The sequence below is a fragment of the Ambystoma mexicanum genome, chromosome 7p (genome assembly GCF_040938575.1).
Source record: "Ambystoma mexicanum isolate Mex_15411 chromosome 7p, UKY_AmexF1_1, whole genome shotgun sequence".
Taxonomy (NCBI): domain Eukaryota; kingdom Metazoa; phylum Chordata; class Amphibia; order Caudata; family Ambystomatidae; genus Ambystoma; species Ambystoma mexicanum.
Window position 1 is genome coordinate 258,014,788 of NC_090939.1, and position 20,754 is coordinate 258,035,541.

A 20,754-nucleotide genomic window follows, 5' to 3' on the forward strand; every position below is an offset into this window, starting at 1 on the left:
CAAAAAAAGAGCATAAGATACAAGACGTTCGTGATATCAAAATGGATATGTAGCTACAAACACAAACATTAATTCTTTGCACAAAAAGAAATCCATAAGTCATGAAAGTACAACACCGTCACTGCATCAAAGCAAAGCATTCGACAATGGCAAGTCATTCAAGTAAAATTCAGACATAGTTCAAATTAAGTCCTGCCTCTAAACAAATATGTAATTTGAGATGCAAAATTCACAGATAGCTAGAGATGCAGTGTAAGAGAGCTCTGTTAGTGCGAAAATCTGTTACAGAGAGTTTGCAGGAAACTGTAGATATGTAGGACCATCAACCCATATATGGTGTTAATTTCCTAGGTCCACCATAGACGCATGCATGGTTCTTCTAAACAATCAACATTCTATCAGGTTCCAGTCAGTGAATTTCCCATCCAGACACCAACATGCAATCTTTCCATTTACTTAATCATTTTACTAGATCAGAACAATTCTTCAGCATTGAATTGCCACACAATGAGGAAATCATGTGCACCCCCCTGTGGGTTATGCCGTGCTATCCCATGGTAACCCATCAACCAAATTAAAACTACCAGCAATTCATTCTCTTGAGGAATGTCCCATAACACATAAGGATAGACACATTTTGGGTTGATAATACAATATAAGAACAAGCTAGATCAGACAGACCTCGACCAACAGAAAGTAGCAGAATAGACGCTTCTTTTTTGTCATCTATTGTGATCTTTATTATGTTATTTTTTTCATGTATTTATTTCTTCATCTATTTTGGGCATTTATTAATCGCAGACCTAGCTTTGAGAAGCATTGGTGTGCTATCATTCAGAGGTTAATAGGAGTATATGTTAGGGGGCAAAGTTACAACAAGGCTGTTTTACATTAAGATAATCAACAGGAGAAGACATGAGGGGTGAGGTGGGTTTGGCTGGGGTTTAATTGTGGGTATTACAGTTGATAAAGAAGGTGCTCCTTGAAGACGAGGGTCTTGAGCTCCTTTCTGAATTATATGAGGGTGTGTAGGGACATTTAATAAAGATGGAATATCGGTTTAATAAAGTCAACAGGATGTGTTTGATTGTACCGTTCTATTGTGAAAACAGAAGGAGACGTCTTTTAAAAGCACAGCTATGTGCACCACAATGAAGAAAATCGGATACCATACCATCAGAATTCTAGCCCTGTTCTTATTAAGTTTATATAAACTTTGTATTTACATTGTTTTCACTTCTGCAATGTGCATCTCATTCGGAATGTGCCCTCACAATTTGTTAGTAAATAAGGATAAAATTAAACTGTGCATGCTTTTGAAATAGCGCACAGAAGCCAAAGTGTATTATGAGTGCAGTAAATCATGTTGTGTTACTTTACAGTTGGTAGTGGGAGAAAACCGTTATCATTTACAACTGTATCTCAAATAATGGTCCCTTTAAGAAGCAAAGGAATGGAATCTATTCTATGAATACATTTTGATGAAACTTGGGAGGCCTTGGAGGTCATGATTCGGCCATCTGACAGATCAGGACCTACGGTAACTGGGCTGCACCCACACAAACATGTAATTATCTCATGGAAAATACAAAAAAATGGCATTTTATATATTCCAAAACAATTCAATTTGTGGTCGCCTTATGCAGTTTATGGCTAGAGACTGGTCACATGTTGAGAAGGCCTGTTTTTAGAAACTGCTTCAAAGAACTTGGTTCCACTTAAATTTCAAGCTTTGACTTCAAGCTATGCCATATATCTGTTCAGTCATAATGGATGAATTCAACTCCAAGGGGACCATTCAGCTGTTCAAGTGAATAATTAAGCTGAAATGAAACCTCCATGCAAAATGACAGAAACAGAATTTGCGGTCAGTTTAAATTTGCACTATAATGTCAAAATACATTTTTTACATATGTCGTTGTGGCAACTCGGTCTAAGACGGAAGCTAAGACAGTTCTAGATTCAGCAGGAAAAGCCTGACAATATGCCATATTAATATTGATCAATTACTAATAAAATTGCATCATTTGAATAACTTTGACATTATTGATGCCACACGTAAGTACATGATGAGTTTGCCTGAATTCATTATGACTGTGCGATTCTGAAAATCTATCTGTTAATAACTGGGAACATTCCTATCAAGAGTTATGAAAGAAATATGGATTTGAGTCCAAAATTGTTCAGAACCATCCCTCATCACATGTCTAAATATGATGGACCTATGAACCTATCAAGTTAGGAGGTGGGAAGTTCTCTAACAGTGTCAACGTCTTAAGAGAACCAGTGGGAAGACTCAACCAATCAAAGATTATGATGTCAAATGACTGGTGTGGAAATATGTATGCCCTAAATTCACACCCACAGAAAGTAGGGAGAGCTAGGGCATTCAGGAAAGTCTGTAGACGGGGGTACTCTGCTTGAATGGACGAGAGCTGACATGGGAGAACTCCATATGGCCTGTCCAGAAAAAGTCTGAAGTCTAAATAAGAACTGATTCCCTGAGAAGAATTCCTAAACAGAGACCGGTGGGCCTACCTGACTGAGCGGATGCTGCTTGGAGCTGTGATGGGCCATGACAGTCCTGTGCCTTAAAAGAAAAACCCAGCAGCGTGGCCAGGCAGCATCCAATGGGGATGTGCCTGCTGCTGGCTCTATTGCTGGGCCATGGAAAACCCCTTTAATGCTGCTTTTTTCTACGAAATAAACCCCCTTACTGTGTGGCGCAGCTTCCCTGGTGGCTACAGATTTACTTTGGTGAAGAATCATGATCTGCTGACAGAGGATTGAGAACAGGTGCCGGGCTGACTGCTGCCTTGGGGAAAACATGGCAGATCCCACGTGGGTGTGAGCAGTGCTCCCATCGACCCATCCTGGACCACGGGAACACCGGTGAACATTAGCGGGTCCGGCAGGTGGAAGCTCCGGCAAGGTAGGAGAGAGTGCTGGTGGTGGGCCAGGGTTCTGCGAGGCTGCTGCTGAGTGGTGCCCTGGGGCATCCTGAGCCTGTGAGTCTTTGGTGGCTTGGGGCATGCTGAGAAGCAGGGCCCCAGTGAGGGGCAGGAGACGCTCTCCTGCTCAGCTAGTGGTGCCTCTGCCGGGTCGAGCCAACGAGACGCCCGGGACCAGAGGGATGCCAGCCTTCACTCCGGAACTTGCTGGAAGACAAGTGCAATGGCAGGTCAATCTTGCGCCTCCCGCGGGTCAATGTGAAGCAGGGGCACCGGCTACCTGCATGGAATTCCTGATGCGTGTGCTGACCTCATGAAGTTAGCTGATTGTGCTCATGGGAACGGCGGTTGTGTTTGATGGACGGTGGAAGCCCTTGCGGTCTGGAATGAGTTGAATGTTATACAGGCACCTTGAGTAGCCTGTATTGACACAGTCCTGGTGCAAGTGAAGTTCTGTAGTTTCCTGAAATAGCACACAGTCATCTGCTTAGATCTATGAGCCTATATTGTAGTTACCGACAAAGGAGGCAACTTACACCATGTGGAACCTGGGCTGGCGGGTGAAAGGGACCTATTTTTATTGTTGACTGTTTTCCTGGCCCCTGAAAGACCCTGCGATCAGAGGCACATTCCGTAGGCCTTTGTTGTAGCTCGCACAGAGAGAGGCCACCTTCAATATTGTAAGCCTGGGCCAACGAGTGACATTGGTGCATTAAGAATATATATAGCGTACTTCATTTTGCGATGCCCAAATCTGGAGGAAAAGTGAGGACATTGGACATGAAATCAATGTTGACCTCGCAAGATGCAAGAGGCCAGCCAATGCAGTCGATACGAGCAGAGGTCCACTCACCCCTGTCCACACCTGCCCACACAGAGCCATCGTTCTCAAAGGAGGACTTCAGGGCATACTGAAGGCCTTTAAACATGAAATCACCTAGGAGATCACCCAGGAGATTAAATCCTCTGAAGACAGCCTAGCTAAATCAATCTTGGACCTGAACTCCCACCCCGTGGGCCTAGAATCTCGTGTGAATGACCTGGAAAATACAGTGTGCGAACAAGCACATGATCACGCAGAACTAGCAAACTGAGTGGTGGGCATCGAGGAACAACTCGAGGTAATTTGGGCCAAGCAGGCGGATCTGGAAAACAGATGGAAAAGAAATAATATCCGCCTCTGCGGGATTCCGTGCCATTTCCAAGACCACGAGATGGCAGACCATGTCCACAATTTGTTCAGGGACTTGCTTGAGCTCCCAGACTCTGAAGAGATCATATTGGACAGGACTCACTGGGTGTCATTACAACTCTGGCGGTAGCCGTGCCGGTAAAAATGGCAGGCTGCTGCCGGAGTTGTGGTCTTTTTCCGGCGCCGGGAAATGTAACTCCCCATTCCCATTTGAGTCCATTAGGACTGAATGGGAATGGGGAAGACGGTAGCACCGGCACCATTCATATGGTCAAAGTCTGCGAGCGGGTGCCTTTCTGTCCTTTCGCAGGTGAATTTATTTCTGGCAAAAAGAGGCCATCATGGCAGCGGCTCGGAATAGAGAGCCACTAGAATTTCCGAGGCACCACTGTCATCTTATTCCAGTACCTCTCGCTGCACACATTGGCCAGCCGTCACAATTACAGATGGTCTCGACTTGACTGCAGTCGAAGAAAATGTGTTATCGCTGGGGTTTCCCCTGCAAGCTTATATTCGACTACCATAATCGTCACCACGTTATCGGCTCGGAGGAAGAAATGTCAGAGTTGATGGTTGAGGCATCGTCGCCCCAGCTACCTGGAGAAGGTGCCGATGAGAAGTGCCGCTTAGATCCTAGCCTTCGAGATGGCAGGAGAAGACCCAGGGGAAGGCGTGATCCTGCGACAACATTGTTGCAGTCCGATATAGAGATATGCTCGAGTGCTCCAACCTGACGAGTAGGCACTGTCGGATAAACAAGCAATCTTTTTCGTATGTTCTATGGGCCCTCTGGTCCTAACTAAGTCATGAGCTGACAATGATTCAGGTCTTGTTTTTCGCCCGTTGGGCTGCTGTTGAATTCTATTAGGGTGTTGTCAAAAACGAGTTCCCTGAGCGTGTAGCGCCAGATACATTTGGTTGGATGGGTTTTGATGAAGAAATGTGGAATGGTTCTTGTTTTTTCTTGTTTTATTTTTGTGTTGGTTGGGGTATTATTGCTTAATTTCTATCATGCGACTTAGACTTCTCTTTGTTCCTGGATCCTGCCCCTCTCTACCCCTTATATTGGGCATAATGTGTCTTCCCTGTGCCATGAGCGCGCCTGAAGGGACTCATGATAGCAGTACCTGACGTATCCTGTGTGACCCTGAATGTACAGGGTCTTAATGCCCCATTGAAATGCAAGGCGCTGCTTCATAGATTATCCACTCTGGACTCAACCCTCTTATTTCTCCAGGAGACTCACTTATTAGCTGTGGATGAAGTGCGCCTTAACAGTAACGTATACCCTACTGCCTATTTTGCATCCAGTGGGTTTAAAAAACGCAGAGTTGCCATCATGGTCCGTAAGGGCAGGCCCCTGAAAGTGCTTAAGACATTGCGGGATGGGGAAGGGAGATATATAATACTCATGGCACGTCTGTATGGCTGCAAGGTAACACTAGCTTAAATTTACGGCCCACATGATAAACAAGGTGTATTTCTGGCCTCCCTCTACAAGGTCCTGGGCGAATTCGCCAAAGGGAAAATCATTGTGGTGGGAGATTTTAACGGTGTAATCGACCCTATGGTTGACAAATCCCTTGCTCTGACTCCCCATGATAAGAGGAACTTTCTTTCCATCAGTTCAGAACTACATAAAGTAGCGCTGTATGCTGATGACGTATTGTGCTTCCTACGCAATCCATTATCTTCCTTGCCGGTCCTGTTGAAACTCCTGAATCAGTTTGCAAAGTATCAGGGTTCTGTATTAATGACGGGAAATCGGTGGCCTCACTGAAACCCCAGAGGCTGTGGCTACCTTAAGAGAGACATACCCTTTTCGCTGGACAGAACAGGAATTCACCTACCTGGGTGGGCATATTACTTCATCCTATACCACCGTAGCAAAGGCTAACATCTCGCAGTTATGGAAAAATCCCAAAGACTTACTGCAGCGGTGGGATTCTCAGGAGATATCATGGTTCGGCCATATCTGTGCTGTTAAAATGACTCTCCTACCAAAATTACTGTTTATCTTTCAGGCGTTACCAATCCTAATTCCAGAACGGGAATTGCTAGAAATACAAAAAGCAGTAGGTCAGTTAATTTGGCAGAGCAGACAGCCACAAATCCCTCGCAAACTCCTCACTAGGTCAAAGGGGCTGGGTGGACTATGGATCCAGTCGATCCAGAAATTGCTCTAATGCTAGATTGGCCCTAGCGCAGAATTCATCCAAATGGAAGGACATAGAACAGGCCGCTTCCCCTTTCCCTATGGGTCACCTCCTCTTCCTTCCTAAAGAGGTGAGACAATCACAGGGCAGTCTTTTAGTAACCACTCCCACCATCCTGCAGAATTGGGAGAAGACATGCACGCAGCAGGGATTCACATCGGGTTTGGGCCCCCTCACACTGATCCTCCAGAACCCGCTTTCTCACCAGGCATGCACAGAAACGCGTTCAAACATTGGGGCTTACAGCTAAGGGATCTCAAAAAAGATGACGCTCAGCTCATCTTTATTGAATGCAAGCAGAGGTTTGGAGGTGGAGCGCTTTCGTTATGGGCAGTTAAACCACTGGGTGTCTAACAATGATGTCAAGCAAGCGGGCTGTTGCACTCCCACGGGCATAGAACATAAGATGCTTGAGGGACAGAGCTCAAGGAGAGTCGCAACAAGTTATCGTCTACTGGATAACACATCTCCGGGAACTGGGCCTGGAAATTCTGGAGTCGTGGCTGAAAATATGGACCCGGGCGCATAAGAGCTCTCAATACACACTCATAAAAGAAGGAGCCCTCCAGCTGAGTTTCCATTGGTACTGTCCCCTCAGCAATTCACCCTAACTATCCTGACCGCTGCTGTCATGGCTGCAGACAGCTGGGAAACTTTGCCCACATGTGGTGGCACTGCCCAACCCTACAGACCTATTGGCATGAGATGAGATTCGATCCAAAATTAAGGAGATCATGGGCACCCTGTTCCCTATGTGTCCGCTGACCCTCCTTTTTGGGGATGTCCCTGAAGATGGCACGTTTCCAATGAAGGGCCCTAAGGCAGATCTGACATCTCAACAGCTGATGGCCGCTCGGATCACTCGTGCACGCCATTGGAAGACAGCGGAGGGCCCATGCACCTCGTGTGGGAGAACATAGGGATGAATGCTGAAGTTTTTTTTTTTTTGGGGTATTGGTTGTTTGACATTCTCACAAAATTTCAATGATAACTGTAACCCAGAAGTGAGTATATAAAGTCACAATACAATTAAATATATGTCCTCAAGGATCGTTTATCAGTAGGTTGGGGATAGTACTAGCATGGAAGTCACCGGGGGACTGATGTAAAATAGAATTCTGTCGTCTTTGTCAGCGCCAAATGCCTCTGATAATAGCCACAGCAAATGGATAATTGATTTAAACCAGAAGGATAACTTTTTCTGTGTGAAATGTGCTCTGCTTTTGACATTGGCCAAATAAATAAAACCCAGTCACAAGTGTATGGTGAGACTGGAATTCTGAACTGGTGTACAATGATTCATAATTTTACAGCAAGTTATTACATTTATGACATGTGGAAGCCATCATTTTAAAAAGAGAGATTTCGAGTACAGCCATGCCATTCTAGTGGGGTGAGACGGAAATATCTTCTCCATGTCCATTCCATGGAAAATTATGCATTTAAACTATTTAAACATCTCCAATGTTCTGTACCAGAAGGGAGAGTATCCTGTATTAGATTTGAAGTAGAATTGGGGGATAGCTATTATTCTACCAGAAAATCACACTTCTATGTTCCTTTGTGGTGTAAAAGAACCAAGATCCTGCGTGCTCTAAAGAGGAAAGCACAGCTTTACTAAGCCTATGGGCTCTTAATGCAACCTTCTATAATTTAGATTTTACATACATGTAAATTGGAGAAAAGAAATTTTATTTATGTGTCTGTGGTCAATGAGTACAATTTGTTTTGTATTTATCTTGTATTTATTTGAAGAACAGGGATGTCAATTTTGATCAGAAATAACTACAATAACACATTAACAGCACTGGTGTAACGCACCCCCAAGCGGTACAGGGGCCCCCAAAACCACATGTCTTGGGAGGGGGACCCCTTGGACAAAAAAAACAAAATAAAATGTTTGTTTTTTTAGTCACTCTGCCTTCATAAAGAAATTATTTGTTACAGCGTAACAGAAATCATTTCTTTATGAAGCAGAGTGACTACAGAGTGACTACAAAAATAATGTATTTCTTTTTGAAGTCCACGGGCTCCCCTGACCCCATGAAATGGAAGCCTCTAGGCTGGAGGCCTCTGTGTCATGGGATGGGGGAGCTATATAACTTCAAAAAGAAATAGTTTCCATTTGAAGTCCATATAGAAAGACATTTTGGAAAAGTTCATCAAATGCGCCAACCTTATCAAAAAAATTCATATACAAAGGTGAGTCTTTTTTTTCAGTGTTAACCACTTCTTTTATTCTTTACAATAGTTTAGAGGATGAAAAAACAAATAATTTTGTTGTTGTGAGGTGTTTCGAAGATACTGTGGACCTACTAAATATTGATGATGATCAATCTTACACTAAAGAGACCTTCTTAGATAAACAAGGCATCTCTAAGTACCTACCGGAAGAAACTAGTCTTAAACCAAAGTCAACTTTCATACCTACTTTATCTTCAGAAAATGTGATAGATGTATTTCACAAAGCAGTCAGCAATAGCATATGAAAGAATTATCTGCACAATAAACATATGAAGACAACATACAATCTAACAAAAGAAGAGAAATTGGCAATCAATAAATTGTCTAAAGACAAATCAATAATAACAAAAGCAGCAGACAAAGGAGGAAAGATTGTTCTATTTAATAGAGTTGATTACATCAGAGAAGGATCCAAACAACTTAATATAAAAGAATGTAATGAGAAACTAACAAATAATCCTATACCATATTTGGAAATTCTTTGGAATGAAAAAATTAAAGCATGGTATGAACAAGATCTTTTAAATTACAATGAATATCAAAGCTTGATCTGCAAAAATCATGGCAACAATATATTTTCTGCCCAAGGTACACAAAGCATACAAAGATTTTCCACAACTTCGACCCATAATAAATGGCATTGGTTCCATAACAGAGAAAACATCACAATATATTGACTCGCACGTACAACCTTTAGCAGCGAACCTAGCTTCATTCGTCAAGGATTCAAAACACATCATTCAGCAACTTGATCTTATTCCATCGGAACAAAACTATAGTTTTCTCACATTGGATGTTGTACAACTGTATACTAGCATTCAACACAATAAAGGTCTGGAAAGCATAAAGTTTTTTCTCAAAACAAGATCAGACTCATTTCTTGAGCAAAACAAAATGATTATTGACATGCTATTTTTCTGTTTGCACAACAATATTTTTATTTTTGACAACAATATCTTCAAACAATTGCAGGGCACCGCCATGGGGTCAAAATTTGCTCCATTTTATGCAAATTTATTTATGTTTGTGTTTTAGTTACAGCATGCTTGGAAACATTATTTTTTTCACAACAAAATCACATTTTGGGGTCGTTTTATAGATGACATACTGATAATATGGGAAGGAAATACTCAAGATCTGGACATTTATGTCACCTTTTCTCAACAATAATCTCTTTAATTTATCATTTACCAAAACAGCCAGTGCCACAAATATTGAATTCCTGGATTTAGAACTTTTTGTTGAAAATGCACAAATTCAAACCAAGATATTCACAAAACCCACAGCTGGAAACAGTCTTCTTTATGCTAAATCTCATCATCCCAAGCATACTATTCACAGCATTCCATATGGGGAGATTCTCAGAGTCAAAAGAAACTGCTGTACCGCTCACACTCTTCAGGACAATCTCCAACAAACTTATCAGAAATTCAAACAGAGAGGTTATGGATCAAAAATTATTCAAAATGCAATTAACAAAGCTGAATCTGTATCAAGGGACTCTCTACTTAAGGACAAACTGAAATCAGAAAAAATGAGTCCTAAGACTACTTTCATTACTACATACAGCACGGAAGCCAAAAGAATAAAACAAATATTAACTAACCATTGGAACATTCTCCTCACAGACTCAAGTTTACAAAAACATTTGGACAGCTATCCAAACATTTGTTTTCGAAAAGCACCAACCATTAAGAACTTGATAAGTCTGAGTTTCTTGAGTCCAATTCCAAATGAAAGAAAAACCTTCTTCCTAACAGCTAACAAAGGTACTTTCAAGTGTGGACACTGCAAACTTTTTCCGTTTATGCAACAAGGTAAAAAGGATATTCTTCTTCCGAATGGCAAAACTAAATATATCAATCAGATGATCAATTGCAATTCAACTTATGTTATCTATGGGATTCAATGTATATGCAGAAAGCTATATATTGGGAGTACCATAAGAAAACTTAAGGTGAGGATCTTTGAACACATAAGAGCAATAAGGAACAAAGACCTAAGATCCCCCATCTCTTTTCATATGATCACCAACCATCCAAACCTTGACATTTCTAAATTAAAAATGTTTGGTCTGGTGAAAGTGATTCTACCACCTCGAGGAGGAAACCGAGAGGAATTGCTACACAAGAATGAATCAAAATGGATTTGTATTATGGACACCTGTGTCACAGGTTTAAATTGTGACACAGAATTGTAGAATTGGCTTTAACTAACTCTTTACTACTTTGAAAGTCATACCTAATCCTGTCAATATACCGCATATATGATTTTCTTGCTTACTGCTCATATATAAAAATGAAGGTTACACTTAATCCTGTCAATATACTAAATATATTTTGTTTTTTTGATCATCAGCCAAAAATGTGTCCTCAAAACACAAAAGTATTGTCACGCTCACCTGATTCCCACGGAGGCGCAGGTCTGGCTTCGAGTGCTGATGCTTCTTCAACGGTGAAGCGCAGGACTCTGAAGATGGACTCACTGGCTCGCAGGAATATTCCCCTGTGCGTGAAAAGGGAGTATTACCTACTGACGGAATAATGCTCAAGCCTCCCACTCCCTTCCAACCCTCCACGATACCCTTCCTCGATTCCCCGTGAAGTCTCACCTTAGGGTCAGGAAGGATGAGCTCTCCATCCTGCTTCTGATGCAGGGGCGCGTTGATACCCAGTTACTTCACTGGATTGAGGTTTGATGGGAGTTCAAATAAGCTTGACTATTCAGGTAAGGCGCTGTAAGAGTTCTGTAGCAAGTTCAGAAGTTCAAGCTTAATAATAATGTTCATTGTCTTATTGCAGCAAGCGCAAACGCTTATGTCTTTTTTCCCTTAGGGGCCGGGGTTCGGAATGCCGGAGATATGGCGCCGACCCGAAGTGAAACGTGCAGTTCCAGTAAATGACAGGTAAGTTCTGGATGAGCGTTCGGGTAATGTCTTTGCATTCGCTCATTCAATGTCTTTGTCTTTTTTCCCCACAGGGGCCGGGGTCCGGAATGCCAGGAAGCGGCAGGACCCGAAATGAAATGGGAATTACCCAACAGGTAAGTCTTAGAAGGAAACTGAGCTTTTCCTATTCCCTTCCTTCTCTCACCTTGTGTTCTTGTCTTTTTCTCTCTAGGCTCTGGGAAGTGGCTGCGGATCTGGATGATCGCTGCTGAAGATGGAGGTGCCCAGGAAAGGTGAGTGAAATGCAGCGCTGCTGCGATCGAAGCGAAATGCTTTTAAAATGATGTCTTCCCTTTCAGGATTGTCGGTGTGATGTCTCTGTGATGCTGCTTTAGCAGGTAAGGTCTTCTTTCTCTCCAATTCTCTCTTAGCAGGTGACCCAGGATGCTGACAGGCGTGGCTGAAGTCCAGAAGCAGGAGCTGACACGGTGAGCGTCCAGCTGCGAGGAGCAGAACAACGCGAAGCGTGAGTTGCTGATCGGGTGTGGTTTAAATAGCTTTGGAAGAAGTTCCAGGTATGTATCCTTCCACCGATCAGGTATGTATCCTTCCCCGACCACACCCAGGGAAAGTAGTCCCACAGGTAAAGTAGTTCCATTCAGGCCTCAAGAGGGCCTGGATGTAGCAGCATGGTCTGCATCAGGTAAGTGCACATTAAAACACTTGAACACATGTCAAGCTTTATGAGCCTGGCGCCTAAGGCGCCAGGACAGGGGTCCAACATGAGCCTGGCGCCTAAGGCGCCAGGACTGTGTCCAAAGGGCCCCAGCTTGGGCCCGCTGGCACTTCCCTGGGGGAAATGATGCCTGCCGGGTCGGACCTGGCTCCTTGGAGGTAGGCATCATGACAGTACCCCCCCTCAAGGCCCCTCCCAAGGTTGTTCCCTCCGGGGGTTTTGGCTTGTTCGGAAATCTCCGGTGGAACCTTTGTATTAATCGAGGTGCGTGAACATGGTTACTAGGCTCCCACGATCTCTCCTGAGGTCCATATCCCCTCCAGTCAACAAGATAGAAGAGTTTGGACTTTAACACCTTGGAGTCTAAAATGTCTTTAACTTCGAATTCTAATTCCCCTTCAATTTGAACTGGGTCTGGAGGCTTGGACAGTCGGGTCCCTGGTTGTACTGGCTTTAAAAGTGATGCATGAAAAACTGGATGAATACGCATGTTAGACGGTAAATCCAGTTTAAAGGCCACAGATTGATTATAGCCTTGATGGGATAAGGCCCTATGAATCTGGGATTGAAGGTTCGCGGGCCCTTGAGGGGTAAATATTTCGTTGCTAGCCATACCTGATCTCCTACTTGGTAAGGAGGAGTTTTACTTCGGTGCAAATCAGCGTTTTCTTTATACTTTTTCTTGGCTTGCTGTAAATGAATTGCAGCTTCTTTGAAGGCTCGGGTTATTGTGGAATGCAGATGATTTACTGCGGGCATTTCCAGGGTCAGAGGTGGATCTAGATCAGAGGTCCGAGGATGGTGACCATACAAAGTATAAAAAGGAGTTTGTCCGGTTCCAGAATGCACTGAATTGTTGTATGCATATTCTGCGATCCAAAGGATGTCTTTCCAATTTAACTCGGATTGGTGTAACATGCAACGAAGATATTGCTTGAGAGTCTGATTGGTTCTCTCGGTTTGTCCGTCGGTCTGGGGGGGTGGCTGGTGGATAGCCGCACATCTATTTGTGCTAGTTGGCAACACTTCTTCCAAAAATGGGAGATAAATTGACTTCCACGATCCGAGACTAATATGGAAGGGAAACCATGTATGCGAACTATATTCTCCAGAAATTCCTTGGCCAAGGTGGAAGCTGAAGGCAAACCTTTTAAAGGGATAAAGTGGGCCATTTTGGAGAATAGATCCACAATTACAAGGATAGTGTTGTAACCAGCACAAGGAGGCATGTCAGTTATAAAGTCCATTGACAAGGTGTGCCATGGTGCCGGTGGAATGTCCAAAGGTTGAAGTAGGCTGGCTGGCCTTTTCTTTTGACCCTTGTTTTGGGCGCAAATTCCTCAAGACAATACAAAAGACTTTGTCTTTTCTCCAAGAAGGTCACCAGAAGTGGCGTTTGATTTTTCCCTCCGTTTTAGCGATACCAGGGAGTCCTTCCATTAATGATTCATGATGATGGGCAATAACAGGTTCTTGCAATTCTTTACGAGGCAGAAACAACCGCTCCTGGAAGTAGGGTAAGTCATCCTTAACGGTGTAATGAGGACCCTTTTGACTCCATTCCAGTAAGGCTGAAGAGTCTAGAAGTTGTTTTACTTGTGTTTGGATGTCCTCAATAGTTTGCAATGAAGTTAGGCCTAAGATTCTTTGTTCAGGTATGATTGGCACTGGTTCTAAACTCGAATTGGGTTCTTCCATGCCAATCCGGGATAAGGCGTCCGCTTTACCATTCTTGCAGCCAGGGTGGCGATAGGTAATTACAAAATCAAATTCCGCAAAGAATAGAGCCCATCGGAGTTGTCGTGAAGATTGAGCTTTGGCCGTCTTTCAATACTGTAAATTTCTGTGGTCCGTAATTACGGTGATGGTGTGTCTTGCCCCGAGAAGGTAGTGACGCCAAGCCTTGAAAGCAGATTTAATAGCCAGTAACTCTTTGTCGGTAATTGCGTAGTTGATTTCAGGAGGAGAAAATTTCCTGGACCAAAAGGCCCAGGGTGTAGTTGGTTAGTTTCTGGGTCTCTTTGCGACAGGACAGCTCCCATGGCCGAACTGGATGCGTCGGTTTCCACAATGTAAGGGAGATCTGGGTGCGGATGCTTCAATATAGGTGCAGAGGTGAATTTGGTTTTCAGGTTCTGAAAGGCTTGTTTGGCCTCAAGAGTCCATTCAAAGCGTTTGTTTTTCTTTAGGAGAGCTGTGATGGGTTGGACTGTTCGGGAAAATTCTGGGATGAATCTTCGATAGAAATTGGCGAAGCCGAGCATGCTCTGAACTCCCTTCACCGAGCTAGGAGATGGCCATTTGAGGATGGCGTCCACCTTTCGCGAGTCCATTCGGACTCCTTGAGGTGTCAGGATGAATCCGAGAAACTCCACTTCTGTGGTATGAAAAACGCATTTTTCGAGCTTTGCAAATAGTCTGTGCTGGCGCAATTTCTCAAGAACTGCCCTAACATGTTTTCTGTGATCGGATTCTGAAGAAGAGTACACCAGGATGTCGTCAATATAAACAATAACACAGACGTCGATAAGTTCCCGAAGAACATCATTCATAAAGTACTGAAAGGCAGCAGGTGCATTGCACAAACCGAAGGGCATCACCTGATATTCGAAGAGCCTAAATTTGGTGCGGAATGCAGTCTTCCATTCGTCGCCTTCTTTTATACGCACCAGGTGATAAGCTCCTCGGAGATCTAACTTGGTGTACACACAAGCATCTTTCACCTGGTCGATAAGCTCAGGGATCAGGGGCAGAGGGTAACGATTCTTAATCGTTATTTGATTTAGGGCGCGATAGTCTATACATGTTCTAAGGTCGCCCTCTTTTTTCGGCACGAAGAACAGAGCTGAGGAGACAGGAGACTTGGACGGGCGAATAAAACCATTGGCTAGGTACTGATCTAAATACTGACGCAAATGTAGGTTGTCAGGTTCCGTAAGAGCATAAATCCTACTACAAGGTAGTTGAGCATTGGGTACCAGATCGATTTGGCAATCATAAGACCGATGGGGAGGTAACGTGTTAGCCTGTTCCTTCTGAAAAACGTCTTGGAATTCTTGGTATTCTGACGGTAGCTGTACAGGGGTGGAAGTTGCTGAGGCTAGACCCATAACTGGATTTCTTGGGTAACAAGTTGGTTCACAATCAGGAAATCTTATCTTCTTTGCTCGCCAGTCACTTCTGGGATTATGTGTTTCTAACCAAGGAATTCCAAGAATTACTTGAAATTGTGGGGCCTTGATCACATCAAACACAATTGCTTCCCGATGTCCATCCTGACCCACCAGTGTCATTTGAACAGTGGAATGCGTTACAGGCCCTGAGGCTATTTCGGTTCCATCTACTGTAGTAATGACATCTTGGGTTACTTTCAGGCGGAGAGGGAGCTTAATCCTGGAAGCCAATTCACGGTCTATGTAATTTCCAATAGCTCTACTGTCGATGTATACTTTTATAGCATGCAACAGCTGAGGCTGTTTTGGGTCCACGAGCACCATTGGCATGACAAAATGCGAGGTCAAAGAGTTTGTTTTCAAGCTCGGCAAGCGGACTCCTACGCTTGTCGGGCTAGGTCGTTTCCCGAATCAGGTGTCAATAAATCGTTATCAGTGGCTCCAACCACCTTCTTAGGTGGTTTAACCAGACAATTTCGAAGGAAGTGACCGAAAGTCCCGCAATACAGGCAAACTTGCTTTTGCCGCCTTCTCTCTCGTTCCTTCTGCGTTAATGGTCCTTTAACACCGCCGATTTGCATAGGTTCGGATACGTCGGTACTCTTGGAGTTAGCGTGGGTTTTGATCGGTACTCGGGTTTCGTACTTGAACCGATCTGCTTTTCTGTTTTGAAGTCTGTGATCAAGTTGAACCACCAAGTCTATGTAGTCTGCGCAGACCTGGGGTGGATCTACTATCTGAGCTAGAACATCCTTAAGCTCTCCGCGCAGGCCTTGATGAAACAATGTGATCCTTTTGTTTTCTGGCCATCCAGTTTCCACAACCAGTCTATTAAAGGTGGCAACGTAGGACAGGAGATCCTGATTACCTTGTCGTAAGGATAGCAGTTCGTTATCAAGGGCCTGTCCTTGAGAGCGTCGAGCAAACAATCTTTCCATGCTGGCCTGGAAACACTGAAAGTTCTGGAGAATGGGATCATCCTGATTTACCAATGGAATAGACCAATCGGCAGCACTGCCACTGAGGTAAGATAGTATAAAGGCTACCTTGGTCTGATCGTTAGGGAAGGCCCCGGGTCTGCAAAGAAAGTATAAACGACATTGGTTCATAAAGACGGCATATTTCTTGGGATCCCCCGCAAAACGTTCTGGCGGGGCCAAAGGCATGTGTTCAGGTAGATTGATTGGTACCGGGTTATTCAAACCCATTGATGTGGAAGTACCTCCGGAATTAGGTAAAGGAATGTGCCCTGCCTGGGCCTGCAATAACCTTTTGGCCAGGTCATCTGTTCTTTCCTTGGATAGGATCAGTTCTCTTTTGAGAGCGTTAGTCTCCTGGCGGGCTGAGTGCACTTCTGCCCGTAATTCCCCCAAAAGCTGGGCCAGCTGATCTGTCTCGGAAGTCTCCATAGCGCCCGGGTGGGAAATTGTGGGTAGGCTTCGCGTTCTGTCACGCTCACCTGATTCCCACGGAGGCGCAGGTCTGGCTTCGAGTGCTGATGCTTCTTCAATGGTGAAGCGCAGGACTCTGAAGATGGACTCACTGGCTCGCAGGAATATTCCCCTGTGCGTGAAAAGGGAGTATTACCTACTGACGGAATAATGCTCAAGCCTCCCACTCCCTTCCAACCCTCCACGATACCCTTCCTCGATTCCCCGTGAAGTCTCACCTTAGGGTCAGGAAGGATGAGCTCTCCATCCTGCTTCTGATGCAGGGGCGCGTTGAAACCCAGTTACTTCACTGGATTGAGGTTTGATGGGAGTTCAAATAAGCTTGACTATTCGGGTAAAACGCTGTACGAGTTCTGTAGCAGGTTCAGAAGTTCAAGCTTAATAATAATGTTCATTGTCTTATTGCAGCAAGCGCAAATGCTTATGTCTTTTTCCCCTTAGGGGCCGCGGTTCGGAATGCCGGAGATATGGCGCCGACCCGAAGTGAAACGTGCAGTTCCAGTAAATGACAGGTAAGTTCTGGATGAGCGTTCGGGTAATGTCTTTGCATTCGCTCATTCAATGTCTTTGTCTTTTTTCCCCATAGGGGCCGGGGTTCGGAATGCCAGGAAGCGGCAGGACCCGAAATGAAATGGGAATTACCCAACAGGTAAGTCTTAGAAGGAAACTGAGCTTTTCCTATTCCCTTCCTTCTCTCACCTTGTGTTCTTGTATTTTTCTCTCTAGGCTCTGGGAAGTGGCTGCGGATCTGGATGATCGCTGCTGAAGATGGAGGTGCCCAGGAAAGTTGAGTGAAATGCAGCGCTGCTGCGATCGAAGCGAAATGCTTTTAAAATGATGTCTTCCCTTTCAGGATTGTCGGTGTGATGTCTCTGTGATGCTGCTTTAGCAGGTAAGGTCTTCTTTCTCTCCAATTCTCTCTTAGCAGGTGACCCAGGATGCTGACAGGCGTGGCTGAACTCCAGAAGCAGGAGCTGACACGGTGAGCGTCCAGCTGCGAGGAGCAGAGCAACGCGAAGCGTGAGTTGCTGATCGGGTGTGGTTTAAATAGCTTTGGAAGAAGTTCCAGGTATGTATCCTTCCACCGATCAGGTATGTATCCTTCCCCGACCACACCCAGGGAAAGTAGTCCCACAGGTAAAGTAGTTCCATTCAGGCCCCAAGAGGGCCTGGATGTAGCAGCATGGTCTGCATCAGGTAAGTGCACATTAAAACACTTGAACACATGTCAAGCTTTATGAGCCTGGCGCCTAAGGCGCCAGGACAGGGGTCCAACATGAGCCTGGCGCCAAAGGCGCCAGGACTGTGTCCAAAGGGCCCCAGCTTGGGCCCGCTGGCACTTCCCTGGGGGAAATGATGCCTGCCTCTGGGGTTGCTGGGTCGGACCTGGCTCCTTGGAGGTAGGCATCATGACAAGTATATAAAAATGAAGGTTACACTTAATTCTGTCAATATACTAAATATATTTTGTTTTTTGATCAACAGCCAAAAATGTGTCCTGAAAACACAAAAGTAGGTTAAACGAAATTTCAATATGTTTTTCTAAATAAATTCTAAAATAAATAACATTCTTTAATATAAGAAATAGAAAATCCAATAAAAAAGCATTGAGCATCCTAAAATAGGATCCGTGTAAATTGACGATTTTCACGACCTACAATGGCCGCCGGAACGTAAAAACGTGCGCGATGATGTCATCGCAGCACAATTACAATACAAATAGCGCGCAAAAGCCCAGAAAGACATTCCACTCGTTTCTGGGATGACGCTTATCATGGCAGCAGAGGACTTTAGAATCTAAAGAAATCAGGTAAGAAAACTTAACCTTTTAGAAACAGAAGAAATATGCAGACAGCAAAACTATTATTTGTATTTGGATTCTTTCTCCAAGAAACCAAAGTTAAAAGTTTACTTTTTTTCACTCTTCTCTTTATCCTGATTGGACCAACTTAAAACCCATATATTGGAACAGAAGGCATCTTTAAAATGTTTACCGTTTAGAAAGTAAATAGTGAACTGACCATTCATTTGAAATTACCTAAACCAGGGTGAGTCTACTGAAATATTAATTATTTAAATGTTCCCATAAGGGGCATGGATTAGTTCAACAATGAATATAATGATGGTTTTATTTTTGCTTTTAGACATATTTTCCTCTCCTGATGAACCATTGTTAAATATCAATAGGGAAACACGTGTTGAGAGTGACACTAAAATCAAGGATTTGTGCCTAAAAGAGTTTCAGAGAGTGACACTAAAATCAAGGATTTGTGCCTAAAAGAGTTTCAAATATTAGGTGTGGTGTAAACACCTTACATTACTTTGTACTAAGGATTTGTGCTTGGAACATCTCATATAAATTTGTATCAAGGATTTGAGAGTGACACTAAAATCAAGGATTTGTGCCTAATAGAGTTTCAAATATAAGGCGTGGAGCAAACGCCTTACATTACTTTGTACTAAGGATTTGTGCTTGAAACACCTCACAACAACAACATTATTTGTTTTTACATCCTCTAAACTATTGTGAAGAATAAAAGAAGTGGTTAACACTGAAAAAAAGACTCACCTTTGTATGTGAATGATAAGGTTGGCGCATTTGATGAACTTTTCCAAAATTTCTTTCTATATATATTGCATCTGTGCAGCAACTACACAGTTTTGGAGAAAAAGTCATGCTGACAACCTAACACAACTCTTTTTATTTTCACTTCATATCACGTATTAGCGAGCGCCCAGGGAACACTTCTTTTTGCTGCAAAGGTTTTTTCATTTCTTTTTGAAGTCCCTCTCCCTTCATAAACAAATTATTTTCATTATGGTTCAGTCCTTAATGGAAATAATTTCTTTATGAAGTCGGAGTGAATTAAAAAAGAAACAATTTCTTTTTTAAGTAATGGGGCTCCCCTCAATCCCATGACATTTTCGTGTGTGAGTGTATGGTGAAGGGTGCACACTTAACTCTATAGGTGGCTGCTTGTGTGAGTGTATGGTGAAAGGGTACACAATGAAATGTATGGGTGACTGTGTGTGCGTGTCGAGTGTATGGTGAAAGGGTGCACACTTAAATGTATGGGTGGCTGCCTGGGTGTGCCTGTACCGTGAACGGGTTCACACTTAAATATATAGGTGACTGCATGTGCAACTGTATGGTGAAAAGCTGCACACTTAAATGTATAGGTGACTGCCTGTGTGAGAGTCTGGTGAAAGGGGGCACACTTAAATGTATAGGCGGCTGCCTTTGTGAGTGTATAGTGAAAGGGTGTACACTTAAATGTATGGATGGCTGCCTGGGTGCGTGTGCCGGTATAGTGAAAGGGTGCACACTTAAATATATGGGTGGCTGCCTGGGTGTACCTGTATGGTAAAAGGATACACACTTAAATGAATGGGTGGCTGGGTGTGCATGTGTGTTTATGGTGAATGGTGTGTGTGCTTGTGTTCAGGGGCACAGCAAAACCTACATTTTGGTGGGGGGGTGCTAACCCTTCAAATGTTGGGAGGGGTGCTAACTTCACGGGCAGTGGCTGAAGGTAAAACGTATTTGTGTGGGGCATCTAACTCCTTTATGCATTCTAATGAGACTATTCTAGTGCAGCTTCAATATTACAAGCAGTTAACTCTCTCCTTTAAGACTGAAAGCAGAAAAAGTGGTCTCTACCCTTCCAATCACTTCCCTGGCATGCAAGTACTAAACCCACATCAAGATTTCAATTGCCTAAAGAATTATGCATTTAAACGCATGTACTAACAGTGAAATGCTTTACGCTAGTAATTGCTGGGCCTTTGTTAACAATGAAACCCAGGTGCCGTTTAACATCTGTGTCCAGTTCTGTCCAGCAACGGCTCTGTAGGTGAGCCAGGTTGGGTCAACCTAGCCCGAAATTTCAAGGGGAAGGGGGGA

The 20,754-nt window shown here is 43.8% G+C and overlaps 1 protein-coding gene across 2 annotated transcripts in view; it reads right to left on the bottom strand.

The window, feature by feature from the left end:
* LOC138525980 (trifunctional purine biosynthetic protein adenosine-3-like) overlaps window positions 1-20,754 on the bottom strand; it is a 615,458-nt gene that overhangs the window by 508,488 nt on the left and 86,216 nt on the right. The window lies entirely within an intron of this gene.